Source organism: Pseudophryne corroboree, unplaced genomic scaffold (genome assembly GCF_028390025.1).
Source record: "Pseudophryne corroboree isolate aPseCor3 unplaced genomic scaffold, aPseCor3.hap2 scaffold_1561, whole genome shotgun sequence".
Classification (NCBI taxonomy): Eukaryota; Metazoa; Chordata; class Amphibia; order Anura; family Myobatrachidae; genus Pseudophryne; species Pseudophryne corroboree.
In genome coordinates, this window is record NW_026968193.1 from 92,240 (window position 1) to 115,861 (window position 23,622).

At 34.7% G+C, this 23,622-nt stretch overlaps 4 non-coding genes across 4 annotated transcripts; all 4 read right to left on the reverse strand.

Moving 5' to 3' along the window:
• Window positions 1-2,201: 2,201 nt before the first annotated feature.
• Window positions 2,202-2,275, reverse strand: TRNAN-AUU (transfer RNA asparagine (anticodon AUU)). The gene has a single exon. It is a non-coding gene; the product is annotated as a tRNA-Asn (tRNA).
• Window positions 2,276-6,879: 4,604 nt separating this feature from the next.
• On the reverse strand, window positions 6,880-6,953 carry TRNAN-AUU (transfer RNA asparagine (anticodon AUU)). The gene has a single exon. It is a non-coding gene; the product is annotated as a tRNA-Asn (tRNA).
• A 2,264-nt stretch (window positions 6,954-9,217) lies between these two features.
• TRNAN-AUU (transfer RNA asparagine (anticodon AUU)) lies at window positions 9,218-9,291 on the reverse strand. The gene has a single exon. It is a non-coding gene; the product is annotated as a tRNA-Asn (tRNA).
• Window positions 9,292-12,722: 3,431 nt separating this feature from the next.
• Window positions 12,723-12,796, reverse strand: TRNAN-AUU (transfer RNA asparagine (anticodon AUU)). The gene has a single exon. It is a non-coding gene; the product is annotated as a tRNA-Asn (tRNA).
• Between the last annotated feature and the right edge of the window lie 10,826 nt (window positions 12,797-23,622).

Here is a 23,622-nt window from a genome sequence, read left to right on the forward strand (position 1 = left end):
AACTTTAAAAAGTCAATAATCTAGAGAGTTTTTGTAAGATGTTTCTTCCATCAACCAACGAAGAAACACATTGGTACTTTCCCATGATGAGTGAGTGCTTCAGGATCTCTTGCACTTACATGTGCAGCAGTGTACTGCAATGGAAGCATGCTGGGCCCATAACCCAAAGGTAGGCAGATTGAAACTATCCTCTGCTATATGCATTTTTTTTGTTAATTAAAGTAATCCAAAACTGGGATTGATATTTTGTCTCTTTTATTTTTACTTAAAGTACAATAACTTTTACCATTTTAATTTGTTTTAATAGTATATTGACAGTATTGTTTTCTTTCAAAAATCCACTTCATTTTCTTTACCCTATTATTAATATGGTAATTGACAAAAACAAACTACATTGTCACCAGAAGAGCAATACAAATTGTACAAGTGATATATTAAAATCATCTTTCCAGCTTGAATTTCAATGATGCATTGGGGCAACGATTTTGTGAGAAACATCTTCACCCTTAAATAAAGATTTTCTTAATTCCTTACCTGTGTGCTAATTAGATATCACCTTGTTTTCATATTAAACAGACTTCCACATGAGAAAGCAGCAAGGATGCAGTGGCGTTAATGTTTCCTGGTGTCAACTTGTATTATTTCAGTAGACATTGAAATGAGGATGCATCTTGCTGCCTTTCCAATGAAGCAAGTTTAATTTAGTAATAGGTGAAAAACCATCCTTACAAAGGTGTTAATCAGAGACTTGGCTTTGTGGACACTTTTCAGAGAACAAATTTGTTAGCATAAAAATAAAGCCAGAAAATGAAGAGCTGTTTAATCACTCAATTGGATTTTTCTGCCAGCATATTTTTTTTCTCTGCAACCCACTGCTAAATTGTGCTTCCTAGCTGTTTTTATAAAATCACTGAATCAAATCTAACTCTGATTACATCAGAGAAGGCCAGGTACCCTACACCATAACAGGGGTTTTGAAATTTTGACTTGTCTACTTAAAGATCACCAAAATCTGATAACAAGGTCAATTACGTCCCTGGGTGGGATTGAACCACCAACCTTTTGGTTAATAGCCGTACACACTAACTGATTGCGCCACATAGACACTTTGCAAAAGTCCATACTGACAAAGGCTAATAAGCATTCATCTAAAACGTTTCCTAGAAAAACTTAAAAAAGTCAATAATCTGGAGAGTTTTTGTAAGATGTTTCTTCTATCAACCAACGAAGAAACACATTGGTACTTTCCCATGATGAGTGAGTGCTTCAGGATCTCTTGCACTTACATGTGCAGCAGAGTACAGCAATGGAAGCATGCTGGGCCCATAACCCAGAGGTAGGCAGATTGAAACTATCCTCTGCTATATGCATTTTTTTGTTTGTTAATTAAAGTAATCCAAAACTGGGATTGAAATTTTGGCTCTTTTATTTTTACTTAAAGTACAATAACTTTTACCATTTTAATTTGTTTTAATAGTATATTGACAGTATTGTTTTCTTTCAAAAATCCACTTAATTTTCTTTACCCTATTATTAAAATGGTAATTGACAAAAACAAACTACATTGTCACCAGAAGAGCAATACAAAATGTACAAGTGATATATTAAAATCATCTTTCCAGCTTGAATTTCAATGATGCATTGGGGCAACGATTTTGTGAGAAACATCTTCACCCTTAAATAAAGATTTTCTTAATTCCTTACCTGTGTGCTAATTAGATATCACCTTGTTTTCACATTAAACAGACTTCCACATGAGAAAGCAGCAAGGATGCAGTGGCGTTAATGTTTCCTGGTGTCAACCTGTATTATTTCAGTAGACATTGAAATGAGGATGCATCTTGCTGCCTTTCCAATGAAGCAAGTTTAATTTAGTAATAGGTGAAAAACCATCCTTACAAAGGTGTTAATCAGAGACTTGGCTTTGTGGACACTTTTCAGAGAACAAATTTGTTAGCATAAAAATAAAGCCAGAAAATAAAGAGCTGTTTAATCACTCAATTGGATTTTTCTGCCAGCATATTTTTTTTCTCTGCAACCCACTGCTAAATTGTGCTTCCTAGCTGTTTTTATAAAATCACTGAATCAAATCTAACTCTGATTACATCAGAGAAGGCCAGGTACCCTACACCATAACAGGGGGTTTGAAATTTTGACTTGTCTACTTAAATATCACCAAAATCTGATCACAAGGTTAATTACATCCCTGGGTGGGATTGAACCACCAACCTTTTGGTTAATAGCCAAACACACTAACCGATTGCGCCACAGAGACACTTTGCAAAAGTCCATACTGACAAAGGCTAATAAGCATTCATCTAAAACGTTTCCTAGAAAAACTTTAAAAAGTCAATAATCTGGAGAGTTTTTGTAAGATGTTTCTTCCATCAACCAACGAAGAAACACATTGGTACTTTCCCATGATGAGTGAGTGCTTCAGGATCTCTTGCACTTACATGTGCAGCAGAGTACTGCAATGGAAGCATGCTGGGCCCATAACCCAGAGGTAGGCAGATTGAAACTATCCTCTGCTATATGCATTTTTTTTGTTAATTAAAGTAATCCAAAACTGGGATTGATATTTTGTCTCTTTTATTTTTACTTAAAGTACAATAACTTTTACCATTTTAATTTGTTTTAATAGTATATTGACAGTATTGTTTTCTTTCAAAAATCCACTTCATTTTCTTTACCCTATTATTAAAATGGTAATTGACAAAAACAAACTACATTGTCACCAGAAGAGCAATACAAAATGTACAAGTGATATATTAAAATCATCTTTCCAGCTTGAATTTCAATGATGCATTGGGTCAACAATTTTGTGAGAAACATCTTCACCCTTAAATAAAGATTTTCTTAATTCCTTACCTGTGTGCTAATTAGATATCACCTTGTTTTAACATTAAACAGACTTCCACATGAGAAAGCAGCAAGGATGCAGTGGCGTTAATGTTTCCTGGTGTCAACCTGTATTATTTCAGTAGACATTGAAATGAGGATACATCTTGCTGCCTTTCCAATGAAGCAAGTTTAATTTAGTAATAGGTGAAAAACCATCCCTACAAAGGTGTTAATCAGAGACTTGGCTTTGTGGACACTTTTCAGAGAACAAATTTGTTAGCATAAAAATAAAGCCAGAAAATGAAGAGCTGTTTAATCACGCAATTTGATTTTTTTGCCAGCATATTTCTTTTTCTCTGCAACCCACTGCTAAATTGTGCTTCCTAGATGTTTTTATAAAATCACTGAATCAAATCTAACTCTGATTACATCAGAGAAGGCCAGGTACCCTACACCATAACAGGGGGTATGAAATTTGACTTGTCTACTTAAAGATCACCAAAATCTGATAACAAGGTCAATTACGTCCCTGGGTGGGATTGAACCACCAACCTTTTGGTTAATAGCCGTACACACTAACTGATTGCGCCAAATAGACACTTTGCAAAAGTACATACTGACAAAGGCTAATAAGCATTCATCTAAAACGTTTCCTAGAAAAATTTAAAAAAGTCAATAATCTGGAGAGTTTTTGTAAGATGTTTCTTCTATCAACCAACGAAGAAACACATTGGTACTTTCCCATGATGAGTGAGTGCTTCAGGATCTCTTGCACTTACATGTGCAGCAGAGTACAGCAATGGAAGCATGCTGGGCCCATAACCCAGAGGTAGGCAGATTGAAACTATCCTCTCCTATATGCATTTTTTTGTTTGTTAATTAAAGTAATCCAAAACTGGGATTGATATTTTGGCTCTTTTATTTTTACTTAAAGTACAATAACTTTTACCATTTTAATTTGTTTTAATAGTATATTGACAGTATTGTTTTCTTTCAAAAATCCACTTAATTTTCTTGACCCTATTATTAAAATGGTAATTGACAAAAACAAACTACATTGTCACCAGAAGAGCAATACAAAATGTACAAGTGATATATTAAAATCATCTTTCCAGCTTGAATTTCAATGATGCATTGGGGCAACGATTTTGTGAGAAACAACTTCACCCTTAAATAAAGATTTTCTTAATTCCTTACCTGTGTGCTAATTAGATATCACCTTGTTTTCACATTAAACAGACTTCCACATGAGAAAGCAGCAAGGATGCAGTGGCGTTAATGTTTCCTGGTGTCAACCTGTATTATTTCAGTAGACATTGAAATGAGGATGCATCTTGCTGCCTTTCCAATGAAGCAAGTTTAATTTAGTAATAGGTGAAAAACCATCCTTACAAAGGTGTTAATCAGAGACTTGGCTTTGTGGACACTTTTCAGAGAACAAATTTGTTAGCATAAAAATAAAGCCAGAAAATAAAGAGCTGTTTAATCACTCAATTGGATTTTTCTGCCAGCATATTTTTTTTACTCTGCAACCCACTGCTAAATTGTGCTTCCTAGCTGTTTTTATAAAATCACTGAATCAAATCTAACTCTGATTACATCAGAGAAGGCCAGGTACCCTACACCATAACAGGGGGTTTGAAATTTTGACTTGTCTACTTAAAGATCACCAAAATCTGATAACAAGGTCAATTAGGTCCCTGGGTGGGATTGAACCACCAACCTTTTGGTTAATAGCCGTACATACTAACTGATTGCGCCACAGAGACACTTTGCAAAAGTCCATACTGACAAAGGCTAATAAGCATTCATCTAAAACGTTTCCTAGAAAAACTTTAAAAAGTCAATAATCTGGAGAGTTTTTGTAAGATGTATCTTCCATCAACCAACGAAGAAACACATTGGTACTTTCCCATGATGAGTGAGTGCTTCAGGATCTCTTGAACTTACATGTGCAGCAGAGTACTGCAATGGAAGCATGCTGGGCCCATAACCCAGAGGTAGGCAGATTGAAACTATCCTCTGCTATATGCATTTTTTTTTTGTTAATTAAAGTAATCCAAAACTGGGATTGATATTTTGTCTCTTTTATTTTTACTTAAAGTACTATAACTTTTACCATTTTAATTTAATTTAATAGTATATTGACAGTATTGTTTTCTTTCAAAAATCCACTTCATTTTCTTTACCCTATTATTAAAATGGTAATTGACAAAAACAAACTACATTGTCACCAGAAGAGCAATACAAAATGTACAAGTGATATATTAAAATCATCTTTCCAGCTTGAATTTCAATGATGCATTGGGGCAACGATTTTGTGAGAAACATCTTCACCCTTAAATAAAGATTTTCTTAATTCCTTACCTGTGTGCTAATTAGATATCACCTTGTTTTCACATTAAACAGACTTCCACATTAGAAAGCAGCAAGGATGCAGTGGCGTTAATGTTTCCTGGTGTCAACCTGTATTATTTCAGTAGACATTGAAATGAGGATACATCTTGCTGCCTTTCCAATGAAGCAAGTTTAATTTAGTAATAGGTGAAAAACCATCCCTACAAAGGTGTTAATCAGAGACTTGGCTTTGTGGACACTTTTCAGAGAACAAATTTGTTAGCATAAAAATAAAGCCAGAAAATGAAGAGCTGTTTAATCACGCAATTTGGTTTTTTTGCCAGCATATTTCTTTTTCTCTGCAACCCACTGCTAAATTGTGCTTCCTAGATGTTTTTATAAAATCACTGAATCAAATCTAACTCTGATTACATCAGAGAAGGCCAGGTACCCTACACCATAACAGGGGGTATGAAATTTGACTTGTCTACTTAAAGATCACCAAAATCTGATAACAAGGTCAATTACGTCCCTGGGTGGGATTGAACCACCAACCTTTTGGTTAATAGCCGTACACACTAACTGATTGCGCCACAGAGACACTTTGCTAAAAGTACATACTGACAAATGCTAATAAGCATTCATCTAAAACGTTTCCTAGAAAAACTTAAAAAAGTCAATAATCTGGAGAGTTTTTGTAAGATGTTTCTTCTATCAACCAACGAAGAAACACATTGGTACTTTCCCATGATGAGTGAGTGCTTCAGGATCTCTTGAACTTACATGTGCAGCAGAGTACTGCAATGGAAGCATGCTGGGCCCATAACCCAGAGGTAGGCAGATTGAAACTATCCTCTGCTATATGCATTTTTTTTTTGTTAATTAAAGTAATCCAAAACTGGGATTGATATTTTGTCTCTTTTATTTTTACTTAAAGTACTATAACTTTTACCATTTTAATTTGTTTTAATAGTATATTGACAGTATTGTTTTCTTTCAAAAATCCACTTCATTTTCTTTACCCTATTATTAAAATGGTAATTGACAAAAACAAACTACATTGTCACCAGAAGAGCAATACAAAATGTACAAGTGATATATTAAAATCATCTTTCCAGCTTGAATTTCAATGTTGCATTGGGTCAACAATTTTGTGAGAAACATCTTCACCCTTAAATAAAGATTTTCTTAATTCCTTACCTGTGTGCTAATTAGATATCACCTTGTTTTCACATTAAACAGACTTCCACATGAGAAAGCAGCAAGGATGCAGTGGCGTTAATGTTTCCTGGTGTCAACTTGTATTATTTCAGTAGACATTGAAATGAGGATGCATCTTGCTGCCTTTCCAATGAAGCAAGTTTAATTTAGTAATAGGTGAAAAACCATCCTTACAAAGGTGTTAATCAGAGACTTGGCTTTGTGGACACTTTTCAGAGAACAAATTTGTTAGCATAAAAATAAAGCCAGAAAATGAAGAGCTGTTTAATCACTCGATTGGATTTTTCTGCCAGCATATTTTTTTTCTCTGCAACCCACTGCTAAATTGTGCTTCCTAGCTGTTTTTTATAAAATCACTGAATCAAATCTAACTCTGATTACATCAGAGAAGGCCATGTACCCTACACCATAAGAGGAGGTTTGAAATTTTGACTTGTCTACTTAAATATCACCAAAATCTGATCACAAGGTTAATTACGTCCCTGGGTGGGATTGAACCACCAACCTTTTGGTTAATAGCCAAACACACTAACCGATTGCGCCACAGAGACACTTTGCAAAAGTCCATACTGACAAAGGCTAATAAGCATTCATCTAAAACGTTTCCTAGAAAAACTTTAAAAAGTCAATAATCTGGAGAGTTTTTGTAAGATGTTTCTTCCATCAACCAACGAAGAAACACATTGGTACTTTCCCATGATGAGTGAGTGCTTCAGGATCTCTTGCACTTACATGTGTAGCAGTGTACTGCAATGGAAGCATGCTGGGCCCATAACCCAGAGGTAGGCAGATTGAAACTATCCTCTGCTATATGCATTTTTTTTGTTAATTAAAGTAATCCAAAACTGGGATTGATATTTTGTCTCTTTTATTTTTACTTAAAGTACAATAACTTTTACCATTTTAATTTGTTTTAATAGTATATTGACAGTATTGTTTTCTTTCAAAAATCCACTTCATTTTCTTTACCCTATTATTAATATGGTAATTGACAAAAACAAACTACATTGTCACCAGAAGAGCAATACAAAATGTACAAGTGATATATTAAAATCATCTTTCCAGCTTGAATTTCAATGATGCATTGGGGCAACGATTTTGTGAGAAACATCTTCACCCTTAAATAAAGATTTTCTTAATTCCTTACCTGTGTGCTAATTAGATATCACCTTGTTTTCATATTAAACAGACTTCCACATGAGAAAGCAGCAAGGATGCAGTGGCATTAATGTTTCCTGGTGTCAACTTGTATTATTTCAGTAGACATTGAAATGAGGATGCATCTTGCTGCCTTTCCAATGAAGCAAGTTTAATTTAGTAATAGGTGAAAAACCATCCTTACAAAGGTGTTAATCAGAGACTTGGCTTTGTGGACACTTTTCAGAGAACAAATTTGTTAGCATAAAAATAAAGCCAGAAAATGAAGAGCTGTTTAATCACTCAATTGGATTTTTCTGCCAGCATATTTTTTTTCTCTGCAACCCACTGCTAAATTGTGCTTCCTAGCTGTTTTTATAAAATCACTGAATCAAATCTAACTCTGATTACATCAGAGAAGGCCAGGTACCCTACACCATAACAGGGGGTTTGAAATTTTGACTTGTCTACTTAAAGATCACCAAAATCTGATAACAAGGTCAATTAGGTCCCTGGGTGGGATTGAACCACCAACCTTATGGTTAATAGCCGTACAGACTAACTGATTGCGCCACAGAGACACTTTGCTAAAAGTACATACTGACAAATGCTAATAAGCATTCATCTAAAACATTTCCTAGAAAAACTTAAAAAAGTCAATAATCTGGAGAGTTTTTGTAAGATGTTTCTTCTATCAACCAACGAAGAAACACATTGGTACTTTCCCATGATGAGTGAGTGCTTCAGGATCTCTTGCACTTACATGTGCAGCAGAGTACAGCAATGGAAGCATGCTGGGCCCATAACCCAGAGGTAGGCAGATTGAAACTATCCTCTGCTATATGCATTTTTTTGTTTGTTAATTAAAGTAATCCAAAACTGGGATTGATATTTTAGCTCTTTTATTTTTACTTAAAGTACAATAACTTTTACCATTTTAATTTGTTTTAATAGTATATTGACAGTATTGTTTTCTTTCAAAAATCCACTTCATTTTCTTTACCCTATTATTAAAATGGTAATTGACAAAAACAAACTACATTGTCACCAGAAGAGCAATACAAAATGTACAAGTGATATATTAAAATCATCTTTCCAGCTTGAATTTCAATGATGCATTGTGGCAACGATTTTGTGAGAAACATCTTCACCCTTAATTAAAGATTTTCTTAATTCCTTACCTGTGTGCTAATTAGATATCACCTTGTTTTCACATTAAACAGACTTCCACATGAGAAAGCAGCAAGGATGCAGTGGCGTTAATGTTTCCTGGTGTCAACCTGTATTATTTCAGTAGACATTGAAATGAGGATGCATCTTGCTGCCTTTCCAATGAAGCAAGTTTAATTTAGTAATAGGTGAAAAACCATCCTTACAAAGGTGTTAATCAGAGACTTGGCTTTGTGGACACTTTTCAGAGAACAAATTTGTTAGCATAAAAATAAAGCCAGAAAATAAAGAGCTGTTTAATCACTCAATTGGATTTTTCTGCCAGCATATTTTTTTTCTCTGCAACCCACTGCTAAATTGTGCTTCCTAGCTGTTTTTATAAAATCACTGAATCAAATCTAACTCTGATTACATCAGAGAAGGCCAGGTACCCTACACCATAACAGGGGGTTTGAAATTTTGACTTGTCTACTTAAATATCACCAAAATCTGATCACAAGGTTAATTACGTCCCTGGGTGGGATTGAACCACCAACCTTTTGGTTAATAGCCAAACACACTAACCGATTGCGCCACAGAGACACTTTGCAAAAGTCCATACTGACAAAGGCTAATAAGCATTCATCTAAAACATTTCCTAGAAAAACTTTAAAAAGTCAATAATCTGGAGAGTTTTTGTAAGATGTTTCTTCCATCAACCAACGAAGAAACACATTGGTACTTTCCCATGATGAGTGAGTGCTTCAGGATCTCTTGAACTTACATGTGCAGCAGAGTACTGCAATGGAAGCATGCTGGGCCCATAACCCAGAGGTAGGCAGATTGAAACTATCCTCTGCTATATGCATTTTTTTTTGTTAATTAAAGTAATCCAAAACTGGGATTGATATTTTGTCTCTTTTATTTTTACTTAAAGTACTATAACTTTTACCATTTTAATTTAATTTAATAGTATATTGACAGTATTGTTTTCTTTCAAAAATCCACTTCATTTTCTTTACCCTATTATTAAAATGGTAATTGACAAAAACAAACTACATTGTCACCAGAAGAGCAATACAAAATGTACAAGTGATATATTAAAATCATCTTTCCAGCTTGAATTTCAATGATGCATTGGGGCAACGATTTTGTGAGAAACATCTTCACCCTTAAATAAAGATTTTCTTAATTCCTTACCTGTGTGCTAATTAGATATCACCTTGTTTTCACATTAAACAGACTTCCACATTAGAAAGCAGCAAGGATGCAGTGGCGTTAATGTTTCCTGGTGTCAACCTGTATTATTTCAGTAGACATTGAAATGAGGATACATCTTGCTGCCTTTCCAATGAAGCAAGTTTAATTTAGTAATAGGTGAAAAACCATCCCTACAAAGGTGTTAATCAGAGACTTGGCTTTGTGGACACTTTTCAGAGAACAAATTTGTTAGCATAAAAATAAAGCCAGAAAATGAAGAGCTGTTTAATCACGCAATTTGGTTTTTTTGCCAGCATATTTCTTTTTCTCTGCAACCCACTGCTAAATTGTGCTTCCTAGATGTTTTTATAAAATCACTGAATCAAATCTAACTCTGATTACATCAGAGAAGGCCAGGTACCCTACACCATAACAGGGGGTATGAAATTTGACTTGTCTACTTAAAGATCACCAAAAACTGATAACAAGGTCAATTACGTCCCTGGGTGGGATTGAACCACCAACCTTTTGGTTAATAGCCGTACACACTAACCGATTGCGCCACAGAGACACTTTGCAAAAGTCCATACTGACAAAGGCTAATAAGCATTCATCTAAAACGTTTCCTAGAAAAACTTTAAAAAGTCAATAATCTGGAGAGTTTTTGTAAGATGTTTCTTCCATCAACCAACGAAGAAACACATTGGTACTTTCCCATGATGAGTGAGTGCTTCAGGATCTCTTGCACTTACATGTGCAGCAGTGTACTGCAATGGAAGCATGCTGGGCCCATAACCCAGAGGTAGGCAGATTGAAACTATCCTCTGCTATATGCATTTTTTTTGTTAATTAAAGTAATCCAAAACTGGGATTGATATTTTGTCTCTTTTATTTTTACTTAAAGTACAATAACTTTTACCATTTTAATTTGTTTTAATAGTATATTGACAGTATTGTTTTCTTTCAAAAATCCACTTCATTTTCTTTACCCTATTATTAATATGGTAATTGACAAAAACAAACTACATTGTCACCAGAAGAGCAATACAAAATGTACAAGTGATATATTAAAATCATCTTTCCAGCTTGAATTTCAATGATGCATTGGGGCAACGATTTTGTGAGAAACATCTTCACCCTTAAATAAAGATTTTCTTAATTCCTTACCTGTGTGCTAATTAGATATCACCTTGTTTTCACATTAAACAGACTTCCACATGAGAAAGCAGCAAGGATGCAGTGGCGTTAATGTTTCCTGGTGTCAACTTGTATTATTTCAGTAGACATTGAAATGAGGATGCATCTTGCTGCCTTTCCAATGAAGCAAGTTTAATTTAGTAATAGGTGAAAAACCATCCTTACAAAGGTGTTAATCAGAGACTTGGCTTTGTGGACACTTTTCAGAGAACAAATTTGTTAGCATAAAAATAAAGCCAGAAAATGAAGAGCTGTTTAATCACTCAATTGGATTTTTCTGCCAGCATATTTTTTTTCTCTGCAACCCACTGCTAAATTGTGCTTCCTAGCTGTTTTTATAAAATCACTGAATCAAATCTAACTCTGATTACATCAGAGAAGGCCAGGTACCCTACACCATAACAGGGGGTTTGAAATTTTGACTTGTCTACTTAAAGATCACCAAAATCTGATAACAAGGTCAATTAGGTCCCTGGGTGGGATTGAACCACCAACCTTATGGTTAATAGCCGTACAGACTAACTGATTGCGCCACAGAGACACTTTGCTAAAAGTACATACTGACAAATGCTAATAAGCATTCATCTAAAACGTTTCCTAGAAAAACTTAAAAAAGTCAATAATCTGGAGAGTTTTTGTAAGATGTTTCTTCTATCAACCAACGAAGAAACACATTGGTACTTTCCCATGATGAGTGAGTGCTTCAGGATCTCTTGCACTTACATGTGCAGCAGAGTACAGCAATGGAAGCATGCTGGGCCCATAACCCAGAGGTAAGCAGATTGAAACTATCCTCTGCTATATGCATTTTTTTTTTGTTAATTAAAGTAATCCAAAACTGGGATTGATATTTTGTCTCTTTTATTTTTACTTAAAGTATAATAACTTTTACCATTTTAATTTGTTTTAATAGTATATTGACATTATTGTTTTCTTTCAAAAATCCACTTCATTTTCTTTACCCTATTATTAAAATGGTAATTGACAAAAACAAACTACATTGTCACCAGAAGAGCAATACAAAATGTACAAGTGATATATTAAAATCATCTTTCCAGCTTGAATTTCAATGATGCATTGGGTCAACAATTTTGTGAGAAACATCTTCACCCTTAAATAAAGATTTTCTTAATTCCTTACCTGTGTGCTAATTAGATATCACCTTGTTTTCACATTAAACAGACTTCCACATGAGAAAGCAGCAAGGATGCAGTGGCGTTAATGTTTCCTGGTGTCAACTTGTATTATTTCAGTAGACATTGAAATGAGGATGCATCTTGCTGCCTTTCCAATGAAGCAAGTTTAATTTAGTAATAGGTGAAAAACCATCCTTACAAAGGTGTTAATCAGAGACTTGGCTTTGTGGACACTTTTCAGAGAACAAATTTGTTAGCATAAAAATAAAGCCAGAAAATGAAGAGCTGTTTAATCACTCGATTGGATTTTTCTGCCAGCATATTTTTTTCTCTGCAACCCACTGCTAAATTGTGCTTCCTAGCTGTTTTTTATAAAATCACTGATTCAAATCTAACTCTGATTACATCAGAGAAGGCCATGTACCCTACACCATAAGAGGAGGTTTGAAATTTTGACTTGTCTACTTAAATATCACCAAAATCTGATCACAAGGTTAATTACGTCCCTGGGTGGGATTGAACCACCAACCTTTTGGTTAATAGCCAAACACACTAACCGATTGCGCCACAGAGACACTTTGCAAAAACTACATACTGACAAAGGCTAATAAGCATACATCTAGAACGTTTCCTAGAAAAACATTAAAAAATCAATAATCTGGAGAGTTTTTGTAAGATGTTTCTTCCATCAACCAACGAATAAACACATTGGTACTTTCCCATGATGAGTGAGTGCTTCAGGATCTCTTGCACTTACATGGGCAGCAGAGTACTGCAATGGAAGCATGCTGGACCCATAACCCAGAGGTAGGCAGATTGAAACTATCCTTTGCTATATGCATTTTTTTTGTTAATTTAAGTAATCAAAACTGGGATTGATATTTTTGCTCTTTTATTTTTACTTAAAGTACAATAACTTTTACCATTTTAATTTGTTTTAATAGTATATTGACAGTATAGTTTTCTTTCAAAAATCCACTTAATTTTCTTTACCCTGTTATTAAAATGGTAATTGACAAAAAAACTACATTGTCACCAGAAGAGCAATACAAAATGTACAAGTGATATATTTAAATCATCTTTCCAGCTTGAATTTCAATGATGCATTGGGGCAACAATTTTGTGAGAAACATCTTCACCCTTAAATAAAGATTTTCGTAATTCCTTACCTGTGTGCTAATTAGATATCACCTTGTTTTCACATTAAACAGACTTCCACATGAGAAAGCAGCAAGGATGCAGTGGCGTTAATGTTTCCTGGTGTCAACCTGTATTATTTCAGTAGACATTGAAATGAGGATGCATCTTGCTGCCTTTCCAATGAAGCAAGTTTAATTTAGTAATAGGTGAAAAACCATCCTTACAAAGGTGTTAATCAGAGACTTGGCTTTGTGGACACTTTTCAGAGAACAAATTTGTTAGCATAAAAATAAAGCCAGAAAATGAAGAGCTGTTTAATCACTCAATTGGATTTTTCTGCCAGCATATTTTTTTTCTCTGCAACCCACTGCTAAATTGTGCTTCCTAGCTGTTTTTTATAAAATCACTGAATCAAATCTAACTCTGATTACATCAGAGAAGGCCAGGTACCCTACACAATAAGAGGGGGTTTGAAATTTTGACTTGTCTACTTAAATATCACCAAAATGTGATCACAAGGTCAATTATGTCTCTGGGTGGGATTGAACCACCAACCTTTTGGTTAATAGCCGAACACACTAACCGATTGCGCCACCGAGACACTTTGCAAACAGTACATACTGACAAAGGCTAATAAGCATACATCTAGAACGTTTCCTAGAAAAACATTAAAAAATCAATAATCTGGAGAGTTTTTGTAAGATGTTTCTTCCATCAACCAATGAATAAACACATTGGTACTTTCCCATGATGAGTGAGTGCTTCAGGATCTCTTGCACTTACATGTGCAGCAGAGTACTGCAATGGAAGCATGCTGGACCCATAACCCAGAGGTAGGCAGATTGAAACTATCCTTTGCTATATGCATTTTTTTTTGTTAATTTAAGTAATCAAAACTGGGATTGATATTTTTGCTCTTTTATTTTTACTTAAAGTACAATAACTTTTACCATTTTAATTTGTTTTAATAGTATATTGACAGTATTGTTTTCTTTCAAAAATCCACTTCATTTTCTTTACCCTATTATTAAAATGGTAATTGACAAAAACAAACTACATTGTCACCAGAAGAGCAATACAAAATGTACAAGTGATATATTAAAATCATCTTTCCAGCTTGAATTTCAATGATGCATTGGGTCAATAATTTTGTGAGAAACATCTTCACCCTTAAATAAAGATTTTCTTAATTCCTTACCTGTGTGCTAATTAGATATCACCTTGTTTTCACATTAAACAGACTTCCACATGAGAAAGCAGCAAGGATGCAGTGGCGTTAATGTTTCCTGGTGTCAACCTGTATTATTTCAGTAGACATTGAAATGAGGATGCATCTTGCTGCCTTTCCAATGAAGCTAGTTTAATTTAGTAATAGGTGAAAAACCATCCCTACAAAGGTGTTAATCAGAGACTTGGCTTTGTGGACACTTTTCAGAGAACAAATTTGTTAGCATAAAAATAAAGCCAGAAAATAAAGAGCTGTTTAATCACGCAATTTGATTTTTTTGCCAGCATATTTCTTTTTCTCTGCAACCCACTGCTAAATTGTGCTTCCTAGATGTTTTTATAAAATCACTGAATCAAATCTAACTCTGATTACATCAGAGAAGGCCAGGTACCCTACACCATAACAGGGGGTATGAAATTTGACTTGTCTACTTAAAGATCACCAAAATCTGATAACAAGGTCAATTAGGTCCCTGGGTGGGATTGAACCACCAACCTTTTGGTTAATAGCCGTACATACTAACTGATTGCGCCACAGAGACACTTTGCAAAAGTTCATACTGACAAAGGCTAATAAGCATTCATCTAAAACGTTTCCTAGAAAAACTTTAAAAAGTCAATAATCTGGAGAGTTTTTGTAAGATGTTTCTTCCATCAACCAACGCAGAAACACATTGGTACTTTCCCATGATGAGTGAGTGCTTCAGGATCTCTTGCACTTACATGTGCAGCAGAGTACTGCAATGGAAGCATGCTGGGCCCATAACCCAGAGGTAGGCAGATTGAAACTATCCTTTGCTATATGCATTTTTTTTGTTAATTTAAGTAATCAAAACTGGGATTGATATTTTTGCTCTTTTATTTTTACTTAAAGTACAATAACTTTTACCATTTTAATTTGTTTTAATAGTATATTGACAGTATAGTTTTCTTTCAAAAATCCACTTAATTTTCTTTACCCTATTATTAAAATGGTAATTGACAAAAAAAACTACATTGTCACCAAAAGAGCAATACAAAATGTACAAGTGATATATTAAAATCATCTTTCCAGCTTGAATTTCAATGATGCATTGGGTCAACAATTTTGTGAGAAACATCTTCACCCTTAAATAAAGATTTTCTTAATTCCTTACCTGTGTGCTAATTAGATATCACCTTGTTTTCACATTAAACAGACTTCCACATGAGAAAGCAGCAAGGATGCAGTGGCGTTAATGTTTCCTGGTGTCAACCTGTATTATTTCAGTAGACATTGAAATGAGGATGCATCTTGCTGCCTTTCCAATGAAGCTAGTTTAATTTAGTAATAGGTGAAAAACCATCCCTACAAAGGTGTTAATCAGAGACTTGGCTTTGTGGACACTTTTCAGAGAACAAATTTGTTAGCATAAAAATAAAGCCAGAAAATAAAGAGCTGTTTAATCACGCAATTTGATTTTTTTGCCAGCATATTTCTTTTTCTCTGCAACCCACTGCTAAATTGTGCTTCCTAGATGTTTTTATAAAATCACTGAATCAAATCTAACTCTGATTACATCAGAGAAGGCCAGGTACCCTACACCATAACAGGGGGTATGAAATTTGACTTGTCTACTTAAAGATCACCAAAATCTGATAACAAGGTCAATTAGGTCCCTGGGTGGGATTGAACCACCAACCTTTTGGTTAATAGCCGTACATACTAACTGATTGCGCCACAGAGACACTTTGCAAAAGTTCATACTGACAAAGGCTAATAAGCATTCATCTAAAACGTTTCCTAGAAAAACTTTAAAAAGTCAATAATCTGGAGAGTTTTTGTAAGATGTTTCTTCCATCAACCAACGAAGAAACACATTGGTACTTTCCCATGATGAGTGAGTGCTTCAGGATCTCTTGCACTTACATGTGCAGCAGAGTACTGCAATGGAAGCATGCTGGGCCCATAACCCAGAGGTAGGCAGATTGAAACTATCCTCTGCTATATGCATTTTTTTTTGTTAATTAAAGTAATCCAAAACTGGGATTGATATTTTGTCTCTTTTATTTTTACTTAAAGTACAATAACTTTTACCATTTTAATTTGTTTTAATAGTATATTGACAGTATTGTTTTCTTTCAAAAATCCACTTCATTTTCTTTACCCTATTATTAAAATGGTAATTGACAAAAACAAACTACATTGTCACCAGAAGAGCAATACAAAATGTACAAGTGATATATTAAAATCATCTTTCCAGCTTGAATTTCAATGATGCATTGGGTCAATAATTTTGTGAGAAACATCTTCACCCTTAAATAAAGATTTTCTTAATTCCTTACCTGTGTGCTAATTAGATATCACCTTGTTTTCACATTAAACAGACTTCCACATGAGAAAGCAGCAAGGATGCAGTGGCGTTAATGTTTCCTGGTGTCAACCTGTATTATTTCAGTAGACATTGAAATGAGGATGCATCTTGCTGCCTTTCCAATGAAGCTAGTTTAATTTAGTAATAGGTGAAAAACCATCCCTACAAAGGTGTTAATCAGAGACTTGGCTTTGTGGACACTTTTCAGAGAACTAATTTGTTAGCATAAAAATAAAGCCAGAAAATAAAGAGCTGTTTAATCACGCAATTTGATTTTTTTGCCAGCATATTTCTTTTTCTCTGCAACCCACTGCTAAATTGTGCTTCCTAGATGTTTTTATAAAATCACTGAATCAAATCTAACTCTGATTACATCAGAGAAGGCCAGGTACCCTACACCATAACAGGGGGTATGAAATTTGACTTGTCTACTTAAAGATCACCAAAATCTGATAACAAGGTCAATTAGGTCCCTGGGTGGGATTGAACCACCAACCTTTTGGTTAATAGCCGTACATACTAACTGATTGCGCCACAGAGACACTTTGCAAAAGTTCATACTGACAAAGGCTAATAAGCATTCATCTAAAACGTTTCCTAGAAAAACTTTAAAAAGTCAATAATCTGGAGAGTTTTTGTAAGATGTTTCTTACATCAACCAACGCAGAAACACATTGGTACTTTCCCATGATGAGTGAGTGCTTCAGGATCTCTTGCACTTACATGTGCAGCAGAGTACTGCAATGGAAGCATGCTGGGCCCATAACCCAGAGGTAGGCAGATTGAAACTATCCTCTGCTATATGCATTTTTTTTTGTTAATTAAAGTAATCCAAAACTGGGATTGATATTTTGGCTCTTTTATTTTTACTTAAAGTACAATAACTTTTACCATTTTAATTTGTTTTAATAGTATATTGACAGTATTGTTTTCTTTCAAAAATCCACTTCATTTTCTTTACCCTATTATTAAAATGGTAATTGACAAAAACAAACTACATTGTCACCAGAAGAGCAATACAAAATGTACAAGTGATATATTAAAATCATCTTTCCAGCTTGAATTTCAATGATGCATTGGGGCAACGATTTTGTGAGAAACATCTTCACCCTTAAATAAAGATTTTCTTAATTCCTTACCTGTGTGCTAATTAGATATCACCTTGTTTTCACATTAAACAGACTTCCACATGAGAAAGCAGCAAGGATGCAGTGGCGTTAATGTTTCCTGGTGTCAACCTGTATTATTTCAGTAGACATTGAAATGAGGATGCATCTTGCTGCCTTTCCAATGAAGCAAGTTTAATTTAGTAATAGGTGAAAAACCATCCTTACAAAGGTGTTAATCAGAGACTTGGCTTTGTGGACACTTTTCAGAGAACAAATTTGTTAGCATAAAAATAAAGCCAGAAAATAAAGAGCTGTTTAATCACTCAATTGGATTTTTCTGCCAGCATATTTTTTTTCTCTGCAACCCACTGCTAAATTGTGCTTCCTAGCTGTTTTTATAAAATCATTGAATCAAATCTAACTCTGATTACATCAGAGAAGGCCAGGTACCCTACACCATAACAGGGGGTTTGAAATTTTGACTTGTCTACTTAAAGATCACCAAAATCTGATAACAAGGTCAATTAGGTCCCTGGGTGGGATTGAACCACCAACCTTTTGGTTAATAGCCGTACATACTAACTGATTGCGCCACAGAGACACTTTGCAAAAGTCCATACTGACAAAGGCTAATAAGCATTCATCTAAAACGTTTCCTAGAAAAACTTTAAAAAGTCAATAATCTGGAGAGTTTTTGTAAGATGTTTCTTCCATCAACCAACGAAGAAACACATTGGTACTTTCCCATGATGAGTGAGTGCTTCAGGATCTCTTGCACTTACATGTGCAGCAGAGTACTGCAATGGAAGCATGCTGGGCCCATAACCCAGAGGTAGGCAGATTGAAACTATCCTCTGCTATATGCATTTTTTTTGTTAATTAAAGTAATCCAAAACTGGGATTGATATTTTGTCTCTTTTATTTTTACTTAAAGTACAATAACTTTTACCATTTTAATTTGTTTTAATAGTATATTGACAGTATTGTTTTCTTTCAAAAATCCACTTCATTTTCTTTACCCTATTATTAAAATGGTAATTGACAAAAACAAACTACATTGTCACCAGAAGAGCAATACAAAATGTACAAGTGATATATTAAAATCATCTTTCCAGCTTGAATTTCAATGATGCATTGGGTCAATAATTTTGTGAGAAACATCTTCACCCTTAAATAAAGATTTTCTTAATTCCTTACCTGTGTGCTAATTAGATATCACCTTGTTTTCACATTAAACAGACTTCCACATGAGAAAGCAGCAAGGATGCAGTGGCGTTAATGTTTCCTGGTGTCAACCTGTATTATTTCAGTAGACATTGAAATGAGGATACATCTTGCTGCCTTTCCAATGAAGCAAGTTTAATTTAGTAATAGGTGAAAAACCATCCCTACAAAGGTGTTAATCAGAGACTTGGCTTTGTGGACACTTTTCAGAGAACAAATTTGTTAGCATAAAAATAAAGCCAGAAAATGAAGAGCTGTTTAATCACGCAATTTGATTTTTTTGCCAGCATATTTCTTTTTCTCTGCAACCCACTGCTAAATTGTGCTTCCTAGATGTTTTTATAAAATCACTGAATCAAATCTAACTCTGATTACATCAGAGAAGGCCAGGTACCCTACACCATAACAGGGGGTATGAAATTTGACTTGTCTACTTAAAGATCACCAAAATCTGATAACAAGGTCAATTACGTCCCTGGGTGGGATTGAACCACCAACCTTTTGGTTAATAGCCGTACACACTAACTGACTGCACCACAGAGACACTTTGCAAAAGTACATACTGACAAATGCTAATAAGCATTCATCTAAAACGTTTCCTAGAAAAACTTAATAAAGTCAATAATCTGGAGAGTTTTTGTAAGATGTTTCTTCTATCAACCAACGAAGAAACACATTGGTACTTTCCCATGATGAGTGAGTGCTTCAGGATCTCTTGCACTTACATGTGCAGCAGAGTACTGCAATGGAAGCATGCTGGGCCCATAACCCAGAGGTAGGCAGATTGAAACTATCCTCTGCTATATGCATTTTTTTGTTTGTTAATTAAAGTAATCCAAAACTGGGATTGATATTTTGGCTCTTTTATTTTTACTTAAAGTACAATAACTTTTACCATTTTAATTTGTTTTAATAGTATATTGACAGTATTGTTTTCTTTCAAAAATCCACTTCATTTTCTTTACCCTATTATTAAAATGGTAATTGACAAAAACAAACTACATTGTCACCAGAAGAGCAATACAAAATGTACAAGTGATATATTAAAATCATATTTCCAGCTTGAATTTCAATGATGCATTGGGGCAACGATTTTGTGAGAAACATCTTCACCCTTAAATAAAGATTTTCTTAATTCCTTACCTGTGTGCTAATTAGATATCACCTTGTTTTCACATTAAACAGACTTCCACATGAGAAAGCAGCAAGGATGCAGTGGCGTTAATGTTTCCTGGTGTCAACCTGTATTATTTCAGTAGACATTGAAATGAGGATGCATCTTGCTGCCTTTCCAATGAAGCAAGTTTAATTTAGTAATAGGTGAAAAACCATCCTTACAAAGGTGTTAATCAGAGACTTGGCTTTGTGGACACTTTTCAGAGAACAAATTTGTTAGCATAAAAATAAAGCCAGAAAATAAAGAGCTGTTTAATCACTCAATTGGATTTTTCTGCCAGCATATTTTTTTTCTCTGCAACCCACTGCTAAATTGTGCTTCCTAGCTGTTTTTATAAAATTACTGAATCAAATCTAACTCTGATTACATCAGAGAAGGCCAGGTACCCTACACCATAACAGGGGGTTTGAAATTTTGACTTGTCTACTTAAAGATCACCAAAATCTGATAACAAGGTCAATTAGGTCCCTGGGTGGGATTGAACCACCAACCTTTTGGTTAATAGCCGTACATACTAACTGATTGCGCCACAGAGACACTTTGCAAAAGTTCATACTGACAAAGGCTAATAAGCATTCATCTAAAACGTTTCCTAGAAAAACTTTAAAAAGTCAATAATCTGGAGAGTTTTTGTAAGATGTTTCTTCCATCAACCAACGAAGAAACACATTGGTACTTTCCCATGATGAGTGAGTGCTTCAGGATCTCTTGCACTTACATGTGCAGCAGAGTACTGCAATGGAAGCATGCTGGGCCCATAACCCAGAGGTAGTCAGATTGAAACTATCCTCTGCTATATGCATTTTTTGTTGTTAATTAAAGTAATCCAAAACTGGGATTGATATTTTGGCTCTTTTATTTTTACTTAAAGTACAATAACTTTTACCATTTTAATTTGTTTTAATAGTATATTGACAGTATTGTTTTCTTTCAAAAATCCACTTCATTTTCTTTACCCTATTATTAAAATGGTAATTGACAAAAACAAACTACATTGTCACCAGAAGAGCAATACAAAATGTACAAGTGATATATTAAAATCATATTTCCAGCTTGAATTTCAATGATGCATTGGGGCAACGATTTTGTGAGAAACATCTTCACCCTTAAATAAAGATTTTCTTAATTCCTTACCTGTGTGCTAATTAGATATCACCTTGTTTTCACATTAAACAGACTTCCACATGAGAAAGCAGCAAGGATGCAGTGGCGTTAATGTTTCCTAGTGTCAACCTGTATTATTTCAGTAGACATTGAAATAAGGATGCATCTTGCTGCCTTTCCAATGAAGCAAGTTTAATTTAGTAATAGGTGAAAAACCATCCTTACAAAGGTGTTAATCAGAGACTTGGCTTTGTGGACACTTTTCAGAGAACAAATTTGTTAGCATAAAAATAAAGCCAGAAAATAAAGAGCTGTTTAATCACTCAATTGGATTTTTCTGCCAGCATATTTTTTTTCTCTGCAACCCACTGCTAAATTGTGCTTCCTAGCTGTTTTTATAAAATCACTGAATCAAATCTAACTCTGATTACATCAGAGAAGGCCAGGTACCCTACACCATAACAGGTGGTTTGAAATTTTGACTTGTCTACTTAAAGATCACCAAAATCTGATAACAAGGTCAATTACGTCCCTGGGTGGGATTGAACCACCAACCTTTTGGTTAATAGCCGTACATACTAACTGATTGCGCCACAGAGACACTTTGCAAAAGTCCATACTGACAAAGGCTAATAAGCATTCATCTAAAACGTTTCCTAGAAAAACTTTAAAAAGTCAATAATCTGGAGAGTTTTTGTAAGATGTTTCTTCCATCAACCAACGAAGAAACACATTGGTACTTTCCCATGATGAGTGAGTGCTTCAGGATCTCTTGCACTTACATGTGCAGCAGAGTACTGCAATGGAAGCATGCTGGGCCCATAACCCAGAGGTAGGCAGATTGAAACTATCCTCTGCTATATGCATTTTTTTTGTTAATTAAAGTAATCCAAAACTGGGATTGATATTTTGTCTCTTTTATTTTTACTTAAAGTACAATAACTTTTACCATTTTAATTTGTTTTAATAGTATATTGACAGTATTGTTTTCTTTCAAAAATCCACTTCATTTTCTTTACCCTATTATTAAAATGGTAATTGACAAAAACAAACTACATTGTCACCAGAAGAGCAATACAAAATGTACAAGTGATATATTAAAATCATCTTTCCAGCTTGAATTTCAATGATGCATTGGGTCAACAATTTTGTGAGAAACATCTTCACCCTTAAATAAAGATTTTCTTAATTCCTTACCTGTGTGCTAATTAGATATCACCTTGTTTTAACATTAAACAGACTTCCACATGAGAAAGCAGCAAGGATGCAGTGGCGTTAATGTTTCCTGGTGTCAACCTGTATTATTTCAGTAGACATTGAAATGAGGATACATCTTGCTGCCTTTCCAATGAAGCAAGTTTAATTTAGTAATAGGTGAAAAACCATCCCTACAAAGGTGTTAATCAGAGACTTGGCTTTGTGGACACTTTTCAGAGAACAAATTTGTTAGCATAAAAATAAAGCCAGAAAATGAAGAGCTGTTTAATCACGCAATTTGATTTTTTTGCCAGCATATTTCTTTTTCTCTGCAACCCACTGCTAAATTGTGCTTCCTAGATGTTTTTATAAAATCACTGAATCAAATCTAACTCTGATTACATCAGAGAAAGCCAGGTACCCTACACCATAACAGGGGGTATGAAATTTGACTTGTCTACTTAAAGATCAGCAAAATCTGATAACAAGGTCAATTAGGTCCCTGGGTGGGATTGAACCACCAACCTTTTGGTTAATAGCCGTACATACTAACTGATTGCGCCACAGAGACACTTTGCAAAAGTCCATACTGACAAAGGCTAATAAGCATTCATCTAAAACGTTTCCTAGAAAAACTTTAAAAAGTCAATAATCTGGAGAGTTTTTGTAAGATGTTTCTTCCATCAACCAACGAAGAAACACATTGGTACTTTCCCATGATGAGTGAGTGCTTCAGGATCTCTTGCACTTACATGTGCAGCAGAGTACTGCAATGGAAGCATGCTGGGCCCATAACCCAGAGGTAAGCAGATTGAAACTATCCTCTGCTATATGCATTTTTTTTTTGTTAATTAAAGTAATCCAAAACTGGGATTGATATTTTGTCTCTT